This window comes from Palaemon carinicauda, chromosome 18, assembly GCF_036898095.1.
Source record: "Palaemon carinicauda isolate YSFRI2023 chromosome 18, ASM3689809v2, whole genome shotgun sequence".
NCBI lineage: Eukaryota > Metazoa > Arthropoda > Malacostraca > Decapoda > Palaemonidae > Palaemon > Palaemon carinicauda.
The window spans coordinates 27896217-27913485 of record NC_090742.1 but is presented as its reverse complement, the minus strand read 5'-3'; the positions used below and the strand labels follow the sequence as shown (position 1 = coordinate 27913485).

Here is a 17269-nt window from a genome sequence, read left to right as displayed (position 1 = left end):
GTTTTCAGACTTAAACTTTGACTTCATCATAGCTTTGATTCTTTGTATTTATTCTCTTTTAATCTTTTCCTTTATCTCTTGGTGTTTTATTGTTCTTCCTTTTATTACTCATGGGTATTTATAGCGTACTTCATCTATGTCCCTGAGGGCATTTCCATCTAGCAGCTTTATTCCTTCAATCATTGTTATTTTTTTCATCTCTGGGCTAGCCTCCTGGCTAGTACAGTGGTAACGTGTTTGCCTAGCATTCGCATGGCAGCAGATCGATCCTTCCCGGGACCATGAGTTTAAGCTGTTTATTGGAAAGGCTACTGATGTGGGTGGGCACCACAGTTTGGTGTTGGGCTTGCCCGGCTGACGTTCTGTGAGTATCTATTCTGATGAAAATGGACCTGAAATGAGACACCTTTAACTAGAGCACATTTTCTATTCTAAACTTCATCTTGATGTCTCCTGATGCAATTTTTAACGTCTGGATTCGCATGTCTACTTCCTTAACATCTTTCCCAAACAGCTTGATGTCATCCATGAACATCCGGTGGTTTATTTTGCTGCCTCCTTCCTTCAATTGGTAACCAGCTTCGATCTTTTCCAGCACCCTTGTCATGGGAGTCATTGCTATTATGAATATTAGTGGGAATAGCGAGTCTCCTTGGAAGCTTCCTCTACTGTACATTATGTTAAAACCTCAGCAAGCCGTTTTCCAGAACATGTAAGCATAGTTTTCCAGTTTTGCATTGTACTCTTGAGGTAGTCGATAGTTTTGCCCTCCTCACCATATATGTTAAGAATTCTATCAGCTATGTCGAAGGCTATCTTGTACTCTGTCCATGACATACTCAAGTTGCTTTTCCTTCTCTTCCCACTTTTCATTACCATTTTGTTTATCCAAAGACAATACACGAAAGATGGGAAACTGACTATTAATACCATTAAAAAAAACATCATCCAACCCGTCAGAATGCGCGCCATCTATTAATCATGCCCTCAACTAAAACTCGGCTGTGGCGTAGCGCGGCTTATTTAAATGTTAATATTATTCCTATGCTGCAGTAAACTTCTCTTTATTAATCATTGAATACTAAATCGATTAATATTGCTTGTTAACATGATTATAGGGCTCTATCATAGCTTTTGACTTATATATTAGGCATTTCTGAATCATTAAATGAAACACTTCAGTTAATGTAACATTAATTGCTAAGTATCTTTATGTAAAATTGAGAGGGCAGTTAGAATGAAACAAACTTATTCTCATATTATCTTATTAATTCACCAATATAGTATACAGTAACTATTTTCCTTTTTTGGGGTTTGTGCTCATGATTGTATACTGTACATACCTAAGCGACTGTACACAAATGTTCTTGTAAAGAACATTAACAAAGTAAAAGAAATGGCACATGCTTCATTTGCATGCAATAGTCATACAAGTCATGCAAACAAAACATGCATATATCAGAATTTAAATAGCAAACAAAGCATGGCATAATCAAAAAAAAAAAATATGAAATCAAAATGAAAAAGCAGACCTAACTTGCATGCTGATTAGGCAAAGGTTAAGCAATATTTGTTAATAAAACTAAGAAAAGTACAACAACAAAGTAGTAAAAGTAATGTATCCTTTTATAACAAATGCAATGCTGTATTTTACAGAATACCGTATAAGCAAAAATCTAGGTTTAACTTAATTTTCATAAAAAGTAAATAAAAATTGACGTCACAAATCAAATAGGAAACAAACCACAGAGAAGTCATTCAACCAAAACAATTAGATTTCAAAACTGCAAACTGAACTGTACCTGTGCCAGATTTTTCAAAAATGCTTTCAAATGTTGCAGTACTGCACTCAGAGTTGTATGTTATTGCTGGTGCTGCAGATGTATCATTTGAATTACCTGTGAAAGTGGGAAAGAGTTACTAGTATAACTAAAATTTTCAGTCCATAATACTGTACTATAGAAATGTATTATAAGACTAATTACAGTATATAACAACATTTCTATATTATAGCAATGGCATATTCATCCACACCTGCAAGATTTTGATCTGGACATGTGTTTTTATTGAGTCTTGAGGAATCTGGAGTCACATAGTTCTTGCAGGAAAAGTGAAGACTGCATACTCTACAACAGTTGTTTACATATTTTGTACTTTTATCAAGAAGACATTTAATATTGACAACTCTAATCAACTGTAGGCATCTGCAAATACATAGACATAGATATTATGAAGCAGGATGGCAATTCATCATTTGTCATTTGAGGGAAGTTGAAATCCATGTCTAAGGGAAGTTACAATATACAGTTTCTTAATAATTATATATCTGATATTTAGGTACTTATTCCTAAAATATTATATACTGTACATAAAACAATACATATGTGTCAGACAAATCTAAGAACCTAGAGGAATGAATACAGTTTATTATACTTTATGATTATTTATTAAGCTCTCGATCAAGTCAAAACCTATTTATAACAATTTATTAAAATCTCGTAGCCCAATTGTGGGAGTTCTCAAAAATGCATATTCAATTGGCACCCTTTTATGAAGGTAATATAACCAACACTTCTGCCTGGTATTTTCTAGTAAAATGCCATTTCTGCAAGAAGCATGCACATTCCTAAAAAAAATTGAAACAATTATTCTAATTGACTTGAACCATGTCTCTTTTTGCATCATGTACAGTACAAGCAAATATCATAGGTTTTCACAACTTGTTTTGCCAATTTATTACTACTGTATTACTGCGTACATTTGCTGCCAAATGGTAAAATTACTTTGGAATACTATGCGGGGTGTTGGTACCAATTACAAGATTTCATTTTAAAAATTGAACAATTATGAGCATATAATGCAGAAACATAGATGAAATGGTAAGAATGGATCTTGTGGGAGCAGATATGCTGGTTTGCATGTATTTTTTTTTTTTAATTTTGAATGCTTTTATCCATACATACAGGAAAATTCGATCATAGTGAACTTGAAATTAAAGTAAAACACTCTAACTTAAGTAACCTACTTATGCTCTCCCATATGAATGCTCCCACAAGATCCATCCTTCCTGATGAAAAAACTTTGGTTTGATAAATAATTGCTTATCAATAAAAAATTAAGGTAAACACTTATAACTACAACCCAAGGGTAAGCTGCTGAGGATATAACATAACTACAGTATATATACAGTATATCAAAGTTGCTGTGAGTAGCCTATCTGGAAAAGGCATGGAAACCCAATATCACGAATTGTATGACAGTGATAGGAATTGGTGTGTTTATTTCTTATTTCTAGAGATTTTCAAGATATGCCAATATAACTTTAAGGTATTTATTTGAAATAAAATTGACACCTCTAAATGACAAGAAAATATATTTTTTTTCTAATTGATTTTGTTATGCTTTTGCAATATAGCTTCATTTCCATTGCAAATTACTGTTGACATGGTTAGGTAAGTGTTGGCATGGTTATGGTACTGCTGATATGGTTAGGTTTACTGTTGACATGATTAGGCTACTGATGTACACTACCAGGAAGGTTAGGTTGGTTGTTGGGGTTTCAAATGGCAAGAATATTTTTGGTATTATTTTAGTTATGGGCATTATTAATAAGGAACCTAGATCTTATACAAATCAAGTAAAACATTAGGTTATGTTAGGTTAGTGCACAATAACAATGTGACGTGCAATAACTTGTCATATAGTGCATTTGTATCCCATTTTCTCATGTAAAATTCTTGGCTCGGGTTTTCCCATTTCCAGTGTTTTTATATATTTCGAATTCAGTATATACCTGTTTAACGGTCCATTTTTATGTTTGAGTGTTATATTTAGGTTTTTTCCTACATTTTTCACTGTTTTTACCTGCTTTGTCTCCTCCACCCAAAACCACGCTTCCCAAGGAGGTTCCCCCAGATTGTTATCTATAGTGGGAGGGGTGGTGGAAGGATAAGTATTCATTTGCGATGGAAATGAACCTCAAAATCATTCAAATTACATCATAATACAACAGAAAAACCTATATTTTATGTTGAAAGCAATTAATGTCCATAAGTAAAAAAATACCTTTTCCAATATTTCTTTCGGAATAACACTGCACCGACATTCAATTTTGCTTTGGTCTATTTTAATTCTTCATTTTCTCTAAAAGTCATCATGTACTTTGTAACAGATGTAATGATTTTATTACCTTTCTTTATTCTGAGGAAAAGCATGAAAAATGAGATGGGGAAAATAATTTTTCGTCCTATTGCAAACCACACACACGGGTGATGATGGCTACGCCCACTCATGATTGAAATTGAATGCCCCGCTTTGTAAACAAACAGACGATGTAGGGAGATGCAATGCTACCGCCATCTTCATTTCATGCCGGGTACTAATTTGTATGCGGCCGATGCGGCTGTGGCTGGAGCTTCCCATCTTTCGTGTATTGTCTTTGTTGTTTATCAGTAACTGGTCTTTTGTGCCTGTGCATTTCCTTGTGTATCCTTGTTGCTGGTTGGGAATGGTGCTTGTTTCCTCCTTGTAGATATACAGCCTTTCACTGATGATGCCTGTTAGAAGTTTCCGCATTATTGATAGGCAGGTAATTGGTCTATGGTTGCTTGCTATGTTATCTTTATTTTTGTCTTTTTGAATTAGTCAAGTTCTCACTATGGTCATCTATTCAGGTGCTTGGTGATGTCGAGTACATTTCTGGAGTTGTTCGGCCATTACTTCATGCAAGGCTCTGAAGTTTTTGAGTCAGTAACCATGAACTTCATCAGGGCCTTTTGCTTTCCAGTTTGAAGTTTTCCTCAACTGGTTCCTTATAGCCTTGGGCGTGATATCAGAAAACCTTAATTCAACTCTAAAATTTTAGTCGGTTTTGATATCTTGTAGCCATATTGCTCGTTTGTTGTATGCTACTGGATTATTCCATATGCCCTCCCAGTCTCTTGGATGGTTTCGCTTCTAGCTTTTCCTAATAGTTGTCTTTGCCTCTTAGTTAACTATTTAGGAATTTCTGTTCTGTTTCGAAGTGTTCTGGTAATATCTTTTTTTCTTAATCACATATAACTGGATCCTCTGCTCCCTGGCTTTTATTCTTTGCTTTATATGTTTTTATGTATTGTTTATCCCCTTCTGCACTTTGTATTTCTTTGTATTTCTCATTCGATTACTTCAGTATCTTGCGTTTTTCAGCTTGTTTTCTTCGAAGTCAACTCTCATCTCTGTTATTTGGTTTTCTATCTCATTGTCCTATTATTATTATTATTATTATTATTATTATTGTTATTATTATTATTATTATTATTATTATTATTATTATTATTATTATTATTATTATTATTATTATTATTAGCCAATCTGCAGGGCAGGCCAGTGGTTATTTTGAAAGAATAGATCACGTTAAGATTCAGCGCTAAGTTGATAAATAACATAATCTATGAAAGGAGATTCAGGTCTGCTTGCCCAACTGAAGTATTTTCAATAAGCTTGAACTCTTGTTTCTACCAGTTCACTTGTTTTATTTAGAAGATCATTCCAGATGTTGTTCATAGCTGGAATAAAACTCTTACAGTTCTCTATCTCCTTTGTTAGGATAAACTGGGTGATTACCTCAATGTGTTGGAGGCATTCACGGTTTTTTATCTCTTGCAATCGAGGTCAATGCTTGCGACACTGTTGGCAAGATTTACAGTCTCTCTCTCTCTTTCTCTCTCTCTCTCTCTCTCTCTCTCTCTCTCTCTCTCTCTCTCTCTCTCTCTCTCTCTCTCTCTCTCTCTCTCTCTCTCTCTCTCAGTTGAACTGAGTTTCTGTAGTACTATTTCGGAGATATTCAGTTCTCTTTTACAAATCACTAACTGATGCATGGTACCAGAGATTAGTGTCCACTTCAGGAATAAGGAATTTAATGGGCCGTACATTTTTGTCCATTAAATTAAGATGAGGGTCAGCAGCTGAAAACCATACAGGAAAACAAAACTCCAAAATGGTAAAATAAAAGAATTATAACATTTTCTCCCTATATATTGGTCACAGAAGATCTCTAATGAATTTCTCTGTATGCTATTTTTTTTTCTTTTTGCAATTGAAGGAGAGACTGGATGTGCATCTCAAAAATAAATTTGCAAACATGAATCACAACTATAACTTTGAATGAGTTGTATATCGTTACAGATATATGACCAATGCAAAGATCTGGATGCTGCGAATCCACTGCCCTTGACCAACTTACAATCATACTTTGAGTTTTGTTAGGGTTCAACTTCATCTCCTTAATTTACACCATGAGATAATTTTAACTTGATCTCTATTAAGGGAATTAGCAGCCACAGGGCTACATTTAAAAGATGGAATTGATGTAAATATAGTAGCGTCCTCTGCATATATAACAAGGGTTTTTATATGCTAATCCACATGTGTGTATAAAACATGAAAAGTAAGGAGATGAGAATACTACCTTGAGAAATACAGGGATTTCATTCGTATAGTCACCATGTTGTCCATCAACTACTCGTTATAATCTATTACTTAAGAATTCAATGATGATGACATTTTCCTTGAAATGTATTATGTAAACTGAAGACAAACAAGGAAACCCGTTAGAGTGTATTGCCGGATTTAATTTTTTACTATTTTTACTTTTCATTTGTTTTGTGCATATTTAGTTTGGTTTCTTCGTTAATTCCTTGTGCATAGCCTCAAAAAGATAATTTATTCATGCCTTTCTTATTCTCGGGCGTCTGTAGACCTCTACTAACTTGAAGAGATCAAGCATATAATCACCCACTGAGTCAGCCTGAAAATATCATGACTGCCTTGACCCGTATCATAACCCACCAATCTTTAAAGGGTATATCTATGATTGCTTGCAGGTGGCAGTTTTCCGACTTGTGTCCCAGAAATCTCACACCTCCTCCTACCTGAAGAACCCTTGTGCCCAATGCAGGATGACTGACAGGATATTGCTGCCTGTACTGCCATTGCGGGATAACAGAGGTAAGTAATCCGAAAGAGTGATGAATGCCGGTTTACCAGAGCTAATGTGTGAAGCGCGATATGCACCGCTTGCCAGAACAGAGCACCAATGACATATATTGAATTGCAAAAGAAGCGAGCGAAGGTGGAACAAAGACCAGTTAAGTGAATGGTTAGATAATTAAAATAATGCACATACACACACATTGGCTGCAGTGGGCGGAGTAACCAAAGTAACATTTCTTGGTTATATTCTTTGCTGCTGCTCCTTTTCCTTGCTTGATTCACATACTTGCTTCTGGTTGGCTTTTTTATATTTTATTCAATGGTTGGTTAGATTGGTGACTGTAGGAATTTGGTAATGAGACATTACTGTTGAAAATTTTAATTAGACAGGTGACTGTAGGGAAAATTTATTTAGACACCTCACTAGGAAAATGTCATAACATCGGTTATTATGAGAAAAATTGTATCAGACAGGTGACGTGGAAAATTTGATTTGACACGAGGTGGGACAAATCTTGTTATGAATGTTTACAGGAAAATTGTAATAGACGGTTGAGTGAAAGGTTAATGTAATTAAACATAGGACTGTGAAAATTGCAATTAAAGAAATTCTTTTTGGAAAACTTTGATTAGCTAGCTATCTATTGAGAACAATATAATTAGACTGATGATTGTGGGAAATTGTAATGGGAAAATTGTAATAATGAGACTGGTGAGTGGGCAAAATGTTACTTAAGTTGCTGTAGGAAAACTAATTATACAGATAACTTAGGATATAATCAGACTTCCTACTGCGGAATGAATTTCATGAGGGAAAATTGAAATTGGGGAAGCTTTTAAAACATGTAATTGAACAGGTAACTGAAAATATTACCAGTAGACAGGGAATCGAACAAAATTAATAGGTTAGAATTATGAAATTTAATTAGGCAGAAATTTATACCATTATTGTAATTCTCCAATTAGCATCCACGGGGAGTATAGATCTTCTGGTGACTGGGTCCATAACTTCCTGGTCTTAACGCAATCAGGAAAATGTTGAGCTAATTTGAAAGAGTTGTTAAACACGCAATAGAATCCATCATGAGTAAACCTCGGTCATTTAGCTAAGATGAATAGTAAATCCATATTCACAACCGCTCCACCATCTATGAACGCTAGACTTGATAATCATAGGCCAATACTAATGTCGGTTATGATAATGATCACAAATGCTCCCCTAACTCCTTGTCCCCCCCCCCCCCCAAGCTTATCCCTCCCCCTTCCTAGTACAATCCTTTCCATTCCTCTCGGTGAGTTTTAGAAATGGAAATCATTCTCTTCAAAGTCGGCCGGTCGCTCACTTCTCTCCAACGTCAGTCCATTCCTTGTTCCTTTCTTTCATTTTTTTTTCTTATCCTATCTTTGTTGCTTCATATATCCCTCTCTCCGTAACCCCTTTACCTACACCACGACTCTATTTTTATGCCCGACGCGTTGTCATCAGTCAGATGAACAATGTGGCTTTTCACTGTTCAAGGCGATCGATTATCTCGGTTTCACGCTACATTTCACAGGGGCCGTCTTTGCACTCTCTCTCTCTCTCTCTCTCTCTCTCTCTCTCTCTCTCTCTCTCTCTCTCTCTCTCTCTCTCTCTCTTTCTTTCTCTCTCTCTCTCTCTCTCTCTCTCTCTCTCTCTCTCTCTCTCTCTCTCTCTCTCTCTCTCTCTCTCTCTGGTATTGTAGACGGACTTGTCCTTTTTTCTGTGAAATCCGACTTTCTTCCTCTGAAATTCTGGAATCTTTCTCTCTCCCTTTATCTTTCTCTCTTGAGGATACCTCTCTTTCTTAAGAAAGGCGCTCATTTTCTCTCAACCTAAAAAACTCCTTCTTTTTCCTCCTTCTGTCTCAGTTAAGGAAACATCTATGTCTCTCTCTCTCTCTCTCTCTCTCTCTCTCTCTCTCTCTCTCTCTCTCTCTCTCTCTCTCTCTCTCTCTCCAGAAAGTTTTTTGTTTTTTCTAAATTTTTCTCTTTAAGAAGTCTAGATCTCTCACTCCCTCTCTTCTGATTAAGGAATCTCCCCCTTTTCTCATTCTATCTCTGATAAGGAAACCTCTCTTGATTTTTCTCTTTCTTGCTTGAGAAAAAGCTTTTTCTTGCTTCTAGCTCTCTCACTATCTCAAGAAAGCCTTTCTTTCTCTCAAAGAAGTCCCCGTCTCTCTCTCTCTCTCTCTCTCTCTCTCTCTCTCTCTCTCTCTCAGGAGGAATCCATCTCTCTTTCTTTTTAACACTTTCGAGATTGCCTCTATCTCTCATTTTTGCTCTCTCTCTCTCTCAAGAGGAATCCATCTCTTTCTCTTTAACTTTTAAGACTGCCCCCCCATCTCTCTCTCTCTCTCTCTCTCTCTCTCTCTCTCTCTCTCTCTCTCTCTCTCTCTCTCTCTCTCTCTCTCTCTCTCAAGGTTACTTAGCGTGCAGCCTTCCATCATCCCCTCGGAAAGAGTCCTTGTCAAATCCGCGTAACTTCCCTCGATCGCTCCTATCTTCCACTCCTTCAATATCCCTGACAATTTAAGGCAGCCCCATCTGTTATTATGACTCCCCAGCTGAATATCAACAGGGCTTTGTTTGCCCTCGTAAACAATCCTCCCTGAAGGGGTTAGAGATTTAAAATCTGACGGATAGGCCAGCTAAATGCACTTATAGAATTCAGGTCTACGTAAGAAGAAAGGGGTAGGAGTATGGTGAGGGATAAGTTAGATTTTAATCTAGTCCTAAAATAAGGAGTAAGGTAGAATTCGACGCGAAATCGAGTTCGAGGATTTCTTATAGTCGATATGAGTACTATATATCCTTTATAATTCCGTTCTTTTTATATTTTAGAGAAAAAGGGGGCTAGGAGGAAATTATTGTTAAATGTAGAAGTATGATTGGGTAGTATTACCTAGGTCCTGGTATTGTTAAATAAATCCTCTCCTAAACAGATAGATGGAATTAGATTTAGAATACAGAAATTTTAATGAATGCGTGATTGGAAGAAACGTGTTCTCTTTAATTATCAATCATTTAGTTTTGTGATAAGTTATGGAAAAAAAATCCTTAGTAAGCTTGGTCTAAAAGAACTGATGGGGTATACGCCTGGGCCAATGACGCTTCCCCCTTTATAGTAAATTATAGGTGAAAGATAGGCTACATTGAGGCTCGCTTCACACGAGCGGATTTTTTTTTCTTTTTTTTTCCCCGCTCGTTAGGAGGCATGTCTTCACAAGTGAGGATTTTCCCCAAGCGGACTCGCACTTTTTATACGCTACTACACTAGAACCGCGCGGGTTAGCAGTGCACGCTGCTGGAAATCACTTCCGCTCGGAAAGTCTTCCGATCTTGCAAATTGTGAAGGGCCTCATTGATCTTCATTGATTTCTAATACATACGAACAAAACCGCGTAACATCAACCCGTTCGTGTGAAGCGAGCCCTTGAATCAGCTCCTTTTGAAGATTTAAGTGATTTTTGATTACTATAAAGTCTGTGTAAGTTATTCATTTGTCCGTAGCTCATGTCGCCATGAAATATCACTGGCATCAATGTAAAACTTAATGCGCTTTGTATTCGGATAGAAATACAAATAGACAGACAAGCATTCGAATAGACTTTCAAAAACCCTACCCTTTCAATTCATATCTGTTAGCCGAGGCAATTGTGGAAATCCTTCGTGAGAAATGCAGATAAAAAAAGTCTCGGTTAGCATCACTTGATACCACATGAAGTTGCCTAATTTCTTTATAAACACCCTGTGAAATTTTCTTTTCTTTTGTAAATAGTAATCATATGGACGTAAAGATATACTTGGTAAGGAACGTGAATATTTTTTGTATTGGCAAAGCTGTAGCAAAACGGAGAGGGAGGTACCCTGTTTATTGAAGCTTTCATTAGGTTTAAACAAGCTTCCACTAAAGAAAGATCCTGTTTTATTAAAGCTTTCAGTAAGGTTAGAACCTGTGTATCGGAAAATGACCCAGGTTTGATAAAGTCCCCATCCGGAAAAGAGGCTCTTTTAGCAAAGCTTTCATTAGGATTTTGATCATATTGTAACAAAACTCTCGCTAGGTACAGACACTGTTCTAACATACCTCTCGTTAGGGAGAAACATTATTTTAACATGGCTCTCGTTAGGGACAGACACTATTCTAACACTGTTTTACCCATAAAAATGATGGCTATATATTCAGTTAGATATACACACACAAACACAAACACATAAATTCAATCCTTCCCGCCATCTTCCTCTTTCCTAAGTATAACTCACTGGTTCAGCAATGTGACAGGAATATATATATATATATATATATATATATATATATATATATATATATATATATATATATATATATATATTTATTTGTATATATATCTATATATATATATCTATATAATATATATATATATATATATATATATATATATATATATTGTATATATATATATATATATATATATATATATATATATAGATATATATATAAATAAATATATATATATATATATAGATATATATAAATATATATATATATATATATATATATATATTTATATATATATCTATATATATATATATATATATATATATATATATTTATATATATATCTATATATATATATATATATATATATATATATATATATATATTTATTTATCTATCTATCTATCTATATATATATATATATATATATATATATATAGAGAGAGAGAGGGAGAGAGAGAGAGAGAGAGAGAGAGAGAGAGAGAGAGAGAGAGAGAGAGAGAAGGTGGATGTTTTGTGTAACAGCAGATATGAAGGAGAAAGATCTCAAAGTGGAGGACATCGGACAGAGACAGAAGAAATTGTAAACGTCTTTCAAGAAATAGCGACCCTTCATAGCGGGGAGAGCGTTAGTCGTGGAAGATAGCCAGACACTTTCTCTTTATTATGTAGGGAAGGGTAGGGAGAGACACCATTCTAAAATGGTCTCCATTAGGATGAGAACCATGTAATAACAACCTTTTTATCAAGAGAAAGAACCTGTTTTAATAAAGTGCTTATCAAGTAAAGAATATCTAAGCAAATCTCTCATTAGACTAGATAGTGACCCAGTAATGTTGATGACGTCACTTGGTTTTCAGTTAAATAACTGCTATGCTCTGATGTACTCGGTCTGGTCAACAATAGTCAAAACTTATAAGAAAGAAACGTTAGAAGCTCAATACCATAGGAGGTAGGTTACAAGGAGGCCCGAAATGAGCCTAAGGAGTGAATGGTCATGCTTAAACGTAATACTTTAACAAACTCAGGCTCTGATATTAGAGCAAGGGAATTCTCCCTTTAGGATGGAGGGGTGACATCATGATAGGTATATTTTGTTGTTTTACAAATTCTGAAAATTAATAAGGATAATCGATTATCGGAAGTGGTCTAACTTCGTTATTTTAGGTCTATGACTTGAAGTTTTAAGAGTAATAATGACCAGACTCGAAGTGGTAACAGAGTTATACAAAGAAGATTAAATAATACGGATGGCTTACAAAAATTGATTTTATTGCACATTTAAAGAGAATATAAATTTTGTGCTAAAATATCTCTTAGTGCAAATAAGGCGGTATCAAGCAGGTTTCACTTTACTTATTTAACATAATCACAATTTTACAGTTTGATCGACACTCGCCTATGCTAAATCGTGAGAAACCTCAAAAATGTTCTATTCAATTAAAAAAATACAAAAGATGCCATGTGCCACTACAGGCAGAGCACATGTCCAAATTATACAATTGGTTTTGATCAACCGTGTAATACACAATTTAATATCGTTAACAGTATGTTACATAAAGGTTTAGGCTTAGTAATTAGACAGTGACAGAGATTATACAGAGTTTTTAACACAAAATTGGTACTATGCTCAGACAGGTATATTAAGACTTGAGTACCATAAGCAATTCAAATCCCAAAAAATGGTACAAAGCTTAGACAGTTATGTTAACACATGGTCAACTCACAGTTAATAAAGTTATTATGAAAGAGATCAGACAGATTCGACAGTACGAGAGAATAGAGGGATCAATATCTGGAGGCTAAACTTGACTTTAGATCTGCATTCCGAAGGATGTTAAAGTTATCAAATTGTCTGCCTAGAAGTGTGTCTCCTCAATGCAAAACTCTCCTTTGTATAACTCCCTTGGGTATGTATTTTACGTCTGTGTCACGTGATACATCACAAATCCTCGTTCCCAAAATGCTCTCGTAAGGAATTTTGGTATAAAAGAACTTTACGTTTCATAAGATGTAACTAAATTGATTAGTTTTCCCGTGATATAAACATTTTCACAAAAAAAAAAAAAAAAAAATATATATTTACTAATATATAGCATAATCTCTGAATCGAGACCCATCTTAAATGACGCCACTTCCTTTCTAACTTCTACGTATGTATTATTATTCGTTCTTGAACCTTTTATATTTCCTGCATCGCAATAGATTTTTCCCCTACTATACACCGCATTGAACGTTTATGCCTCGTAATAGGTTCATTAGAAATTCTAATTTATTTACATTATTGATATAGATATGACTGAACAATTACATAACCATAACTTAATGATTATAATGATAATTATGAATACTACTATCATTCTCTTATCACCGTAATTATTTTAAGCTTTTACATGATAATCCTTCCCTCGAGAGATTATTCCATTCAATGTTACTAACAAACAAATAAATAAAAATGTATTCAATCACGGAAAACTTTGATAAGAACTCGCCTCCATTCTTCCTTGTTATTTCTGGAATCCACTATAAAATGAAACAAGCGTTCCCTGCTCGACTGCGGTAAAGTAGGTCCCAAGCCTTCTCTGATTGTTGTCACTTCCATATTCTGTCGTGTCAATTATCAATTCTTCCTGACTTTTATATACCGCGTTCAGCGTTTGACTTGACACGCTTTAATTCATCTTATTTTCTCCTTCTGTAGCACCGAAATGTTTTCGTTTTTATCTTTATCCTCAAAAATTTCTTTTCTGTTGGGACTTTCATATTCTGTCGTGCCAATTATCAATTCTTCCTGTCTTTTACACACCGTGATCAGTAATTGACTTGATACTCTTAAAATGTTTTCGTTTTTATATTTTTTCTTGAATTTTTCTTTTCCGATTTTGCGATTTTCTGGACTCCAATTCATAACGAGAAAAATTTACAGGGCTTTGAGTTATTGAGTTTATTTACTAGATTTGAAAGTAGTATAATTGTAGGGAAATTATTATTGTTATTAATATTAATTTAGTATTCAACATTATGATTATTGAGTTATATGCGAACCATAAAGGTTGGCCGAGTTGAATAGTTTGAAGGAAGTGTTATTATAATTGTTGTTGTTGTTGTTTTGGTGTTGTGATTGTAGAACTAGATCACACAATTTTACAGAGTAAACCAAAATGAGCAGTCAGACATTGGTTTGTTAAGCAAGCTTCCAAAAGTTATGATATCCAATTTAAGGAATAGTGAAGAATAAAGAAAAACAATCAATGAAATACAAATATATACTAACATGAAATTATAGAAAAAAATTTTCCCCTTCACTGCCAGTGGTGAATTCAACAAAACTTCTGATGTAGCAAAATTTTTCAAGACAAAGCAAACTCTAGCTTGTTGATATTTATTGGAAGGTCCTCATCAAGAACTTTATAATGAATACTAACTTAATTTGATTTGAGTGATTTTAAAAGATGTTTCCCTATTTCAAACTTTGACTAAATCACTAATGGCTGTGAAAGGGTGGTTAAGGTAATGATGCGAAACATTTACGAGAAGCAAATCCTTATGAACTCATAAACATCACCATTCACAAGAGAATTTTGAAGTTTAGGAAACAAAATTCTTTCGGGTGGGGAGGGGTGTTTGTGTTGGTTGTTGACCATTGAAAATATTTGTCCCTTGACAAAGTAAATCTGTAGAAACTAGGAAATGAGTATCTAGACCTATTCTGAAGTCGCAAAAGCTGCTTGTGCTACCGGTAGTTCTAAATAGGAAATACAATTAAGAAAGGTGAGCATAGAGTCTCTCTATGGAATGGTTTGAAACATAATTGCCTTCGTAAGAAATGGTAATCACTACATAAAGATTTTAATTCTTAAAGATTAGGATTTTAGGAGGTATCCGAAATAGCCGGCCGTATTCCAGAAATCGGAATGTAATGTACTACCATCTCCCGGTATATCTGGACTTTGAGAACAATGGCAAGTTTTCTGGCATCATGTGTGTAGTATTTTTTTTTTCTTAATCTGTTTTACAGTTAGAACATACAGTATACTGTATGGGTATCTAGCAGCCTTGGAGTAATGGGCCAAGTACGTGGTAACGACATAGTGACATTCGTGGTCAAAATAGAAAGAGAGAAGCACATAATCCAGTATTTATGATCCAAGAAGTCCCCGGGTTTGGTACTGGCAAATACAGTTCAGAGATACCTATAGAAATTTGATGATTGCGATTGACTCTGGTTCATAAGGTACTTAGCTGAGAGAAAATGTCTAGCCAGGAAATGCTTTAATATCCTTTGAGTATCCTAGAAAGGCCAAAGATTAGCAACATAGCATGCATGATTATTGCCATTAGCTTCCGAGGCTGCAAAATCTCTTCAAGGATAATCATCAGACTAATGAAAGGTGAAATTGTTATTATTATTATTATTATTATTATTATTATTATTATTATTATTATTATTTGCTAAGCTACAATCCTAGTTGGAAAAGCAAAATGCTATAAGCCCAGGGACTCCAACAGGGGAAATAGCCGAGGGAGGAAAGGAAACAATGAAAATTAAAATATTTTAGGAGTAACATTAAAATAAATATCTCCTATATGATCCTAGGACAAGTGCCCGACTGACAAGTGCCCGACGGCCACATGCCCGACGGACAACTTCCCGACGGACATCTGTCCGAAAGAACAGTGCCCGATGGACAAATGCCCGATTAGGACAATTGCCCGATTAGGAAGACTGCCCGATTAGGACAATTGCCCGATGGACAAATGCCCGATTAGGACAATTGCCCTATTAGGAAGACTGCCCGATTAGGACAATTGCGCGAATATTTACATATATACAACCGCTCTTTTAGTTGAAAGAGAGAGGGACAGTTACTTTAAACTACTCATTGCTATATAACAAAACCGTAAAGTTTGGAGGCAGATTTACCTATGTTTTAGTTGGGAAAAATTTCTCTTCAGTTTGTTAAAGTATCGGATCACGAAGTTCAGAAGTTTTAATTTTAGTCTAGTAAGCACCCATGGAATTCGTTAAAACTCAACGTGGTGGATTGAAGCTTTGCTATAATGGTTACGTATATGTTAAGAACAAGGCATTGCCATCTGGAAATACGTTTTACGAATGTGAACGCCGCCGACACAACAACTGCAAGGCCAAAATTACTTTGCGTGGTGATCAAATAATAAGCGAAACACACGAACACACTCACGCTCCAGATATTATTCGTCAAGATCTTCTATCTTTACGTGAAGAAATGAAGCATCAAGCTATTAAAACCCAACAATCATCACAACAGATTCTATGTCAAACTTTACAGAATGTCTCGGAAGGAGTCTCTAGTCAACTACCGTCTATGAGCACAACTAGACGTTCTATCAGAAGATATAAACAAGCTGTACATGCTCCACATCCCATACCAAGAAATTTGCATGAGATGCTTATATATGCAACTCTTGCAATCTTCGAGTGAGTAGTATTGCAATGGTACCTTCAAAGTAGTACCTGAACTGTTTTACCAACTGTATTCAGTTCATTGTTTAATTTCTAAAAGAATGATACCATGTGTTTTTTATCGGAAGGTACAAACAGAGGGGTTGCAATCAAGAAATCAGAGCTATGCTGAGTTTGCCTTAAACATTTGAATGATGCCAGGCCTGGCTTTTGTGCCAGCAGACAATGTTTTACAAGCATTTAAACACTTACAAGAGAGTATCTGCAAGGAAGCAGATGGAGTAATTAACTACTTTGAAGATACTTTTATTTGCAGGATACGCCGACGTAACAGAGGAAACCCACTATTTCCTATTTTGTATATGGAATATGCTTGATCGTGTATGCGATGACTTGCCACGAACAACCAATTCCTTGGAAGGATGGCACAACCACTTACTGGCGAATATAACCTCAAGTCATCCCAATATCTGGCGTTTTCTTCAGGTACTGAAGACTGAACAAGCTCTTAACGATGCAATCATCAACCAAATACTGGCAGGACAAGAGCCTCCCTCAAAAAGAAAAAAAAT

At 35.3% G+C, this 17269-nt stretch overlaps 1 protein-coding gene across 1 annotated transcript in view; it reads left to right on the top strand.

Annotated features, from left to right (window-relative positions):
* Positions 1-17269, top strand: part of LOC137657736 (agrin-like) — a 640734-nt gene that overhangs the window by 126695 nt on the left and 496770 nt on the right. The window contains exon 3 of the mRNA XM_068392194.1: positions 6864-6987. The gene's annotated coding sequence lies outside the window, so the exon portion shown is untranslated. The remainder of the gene's footprint in view (positions 1-6863; positions 6988-17269) is intronic.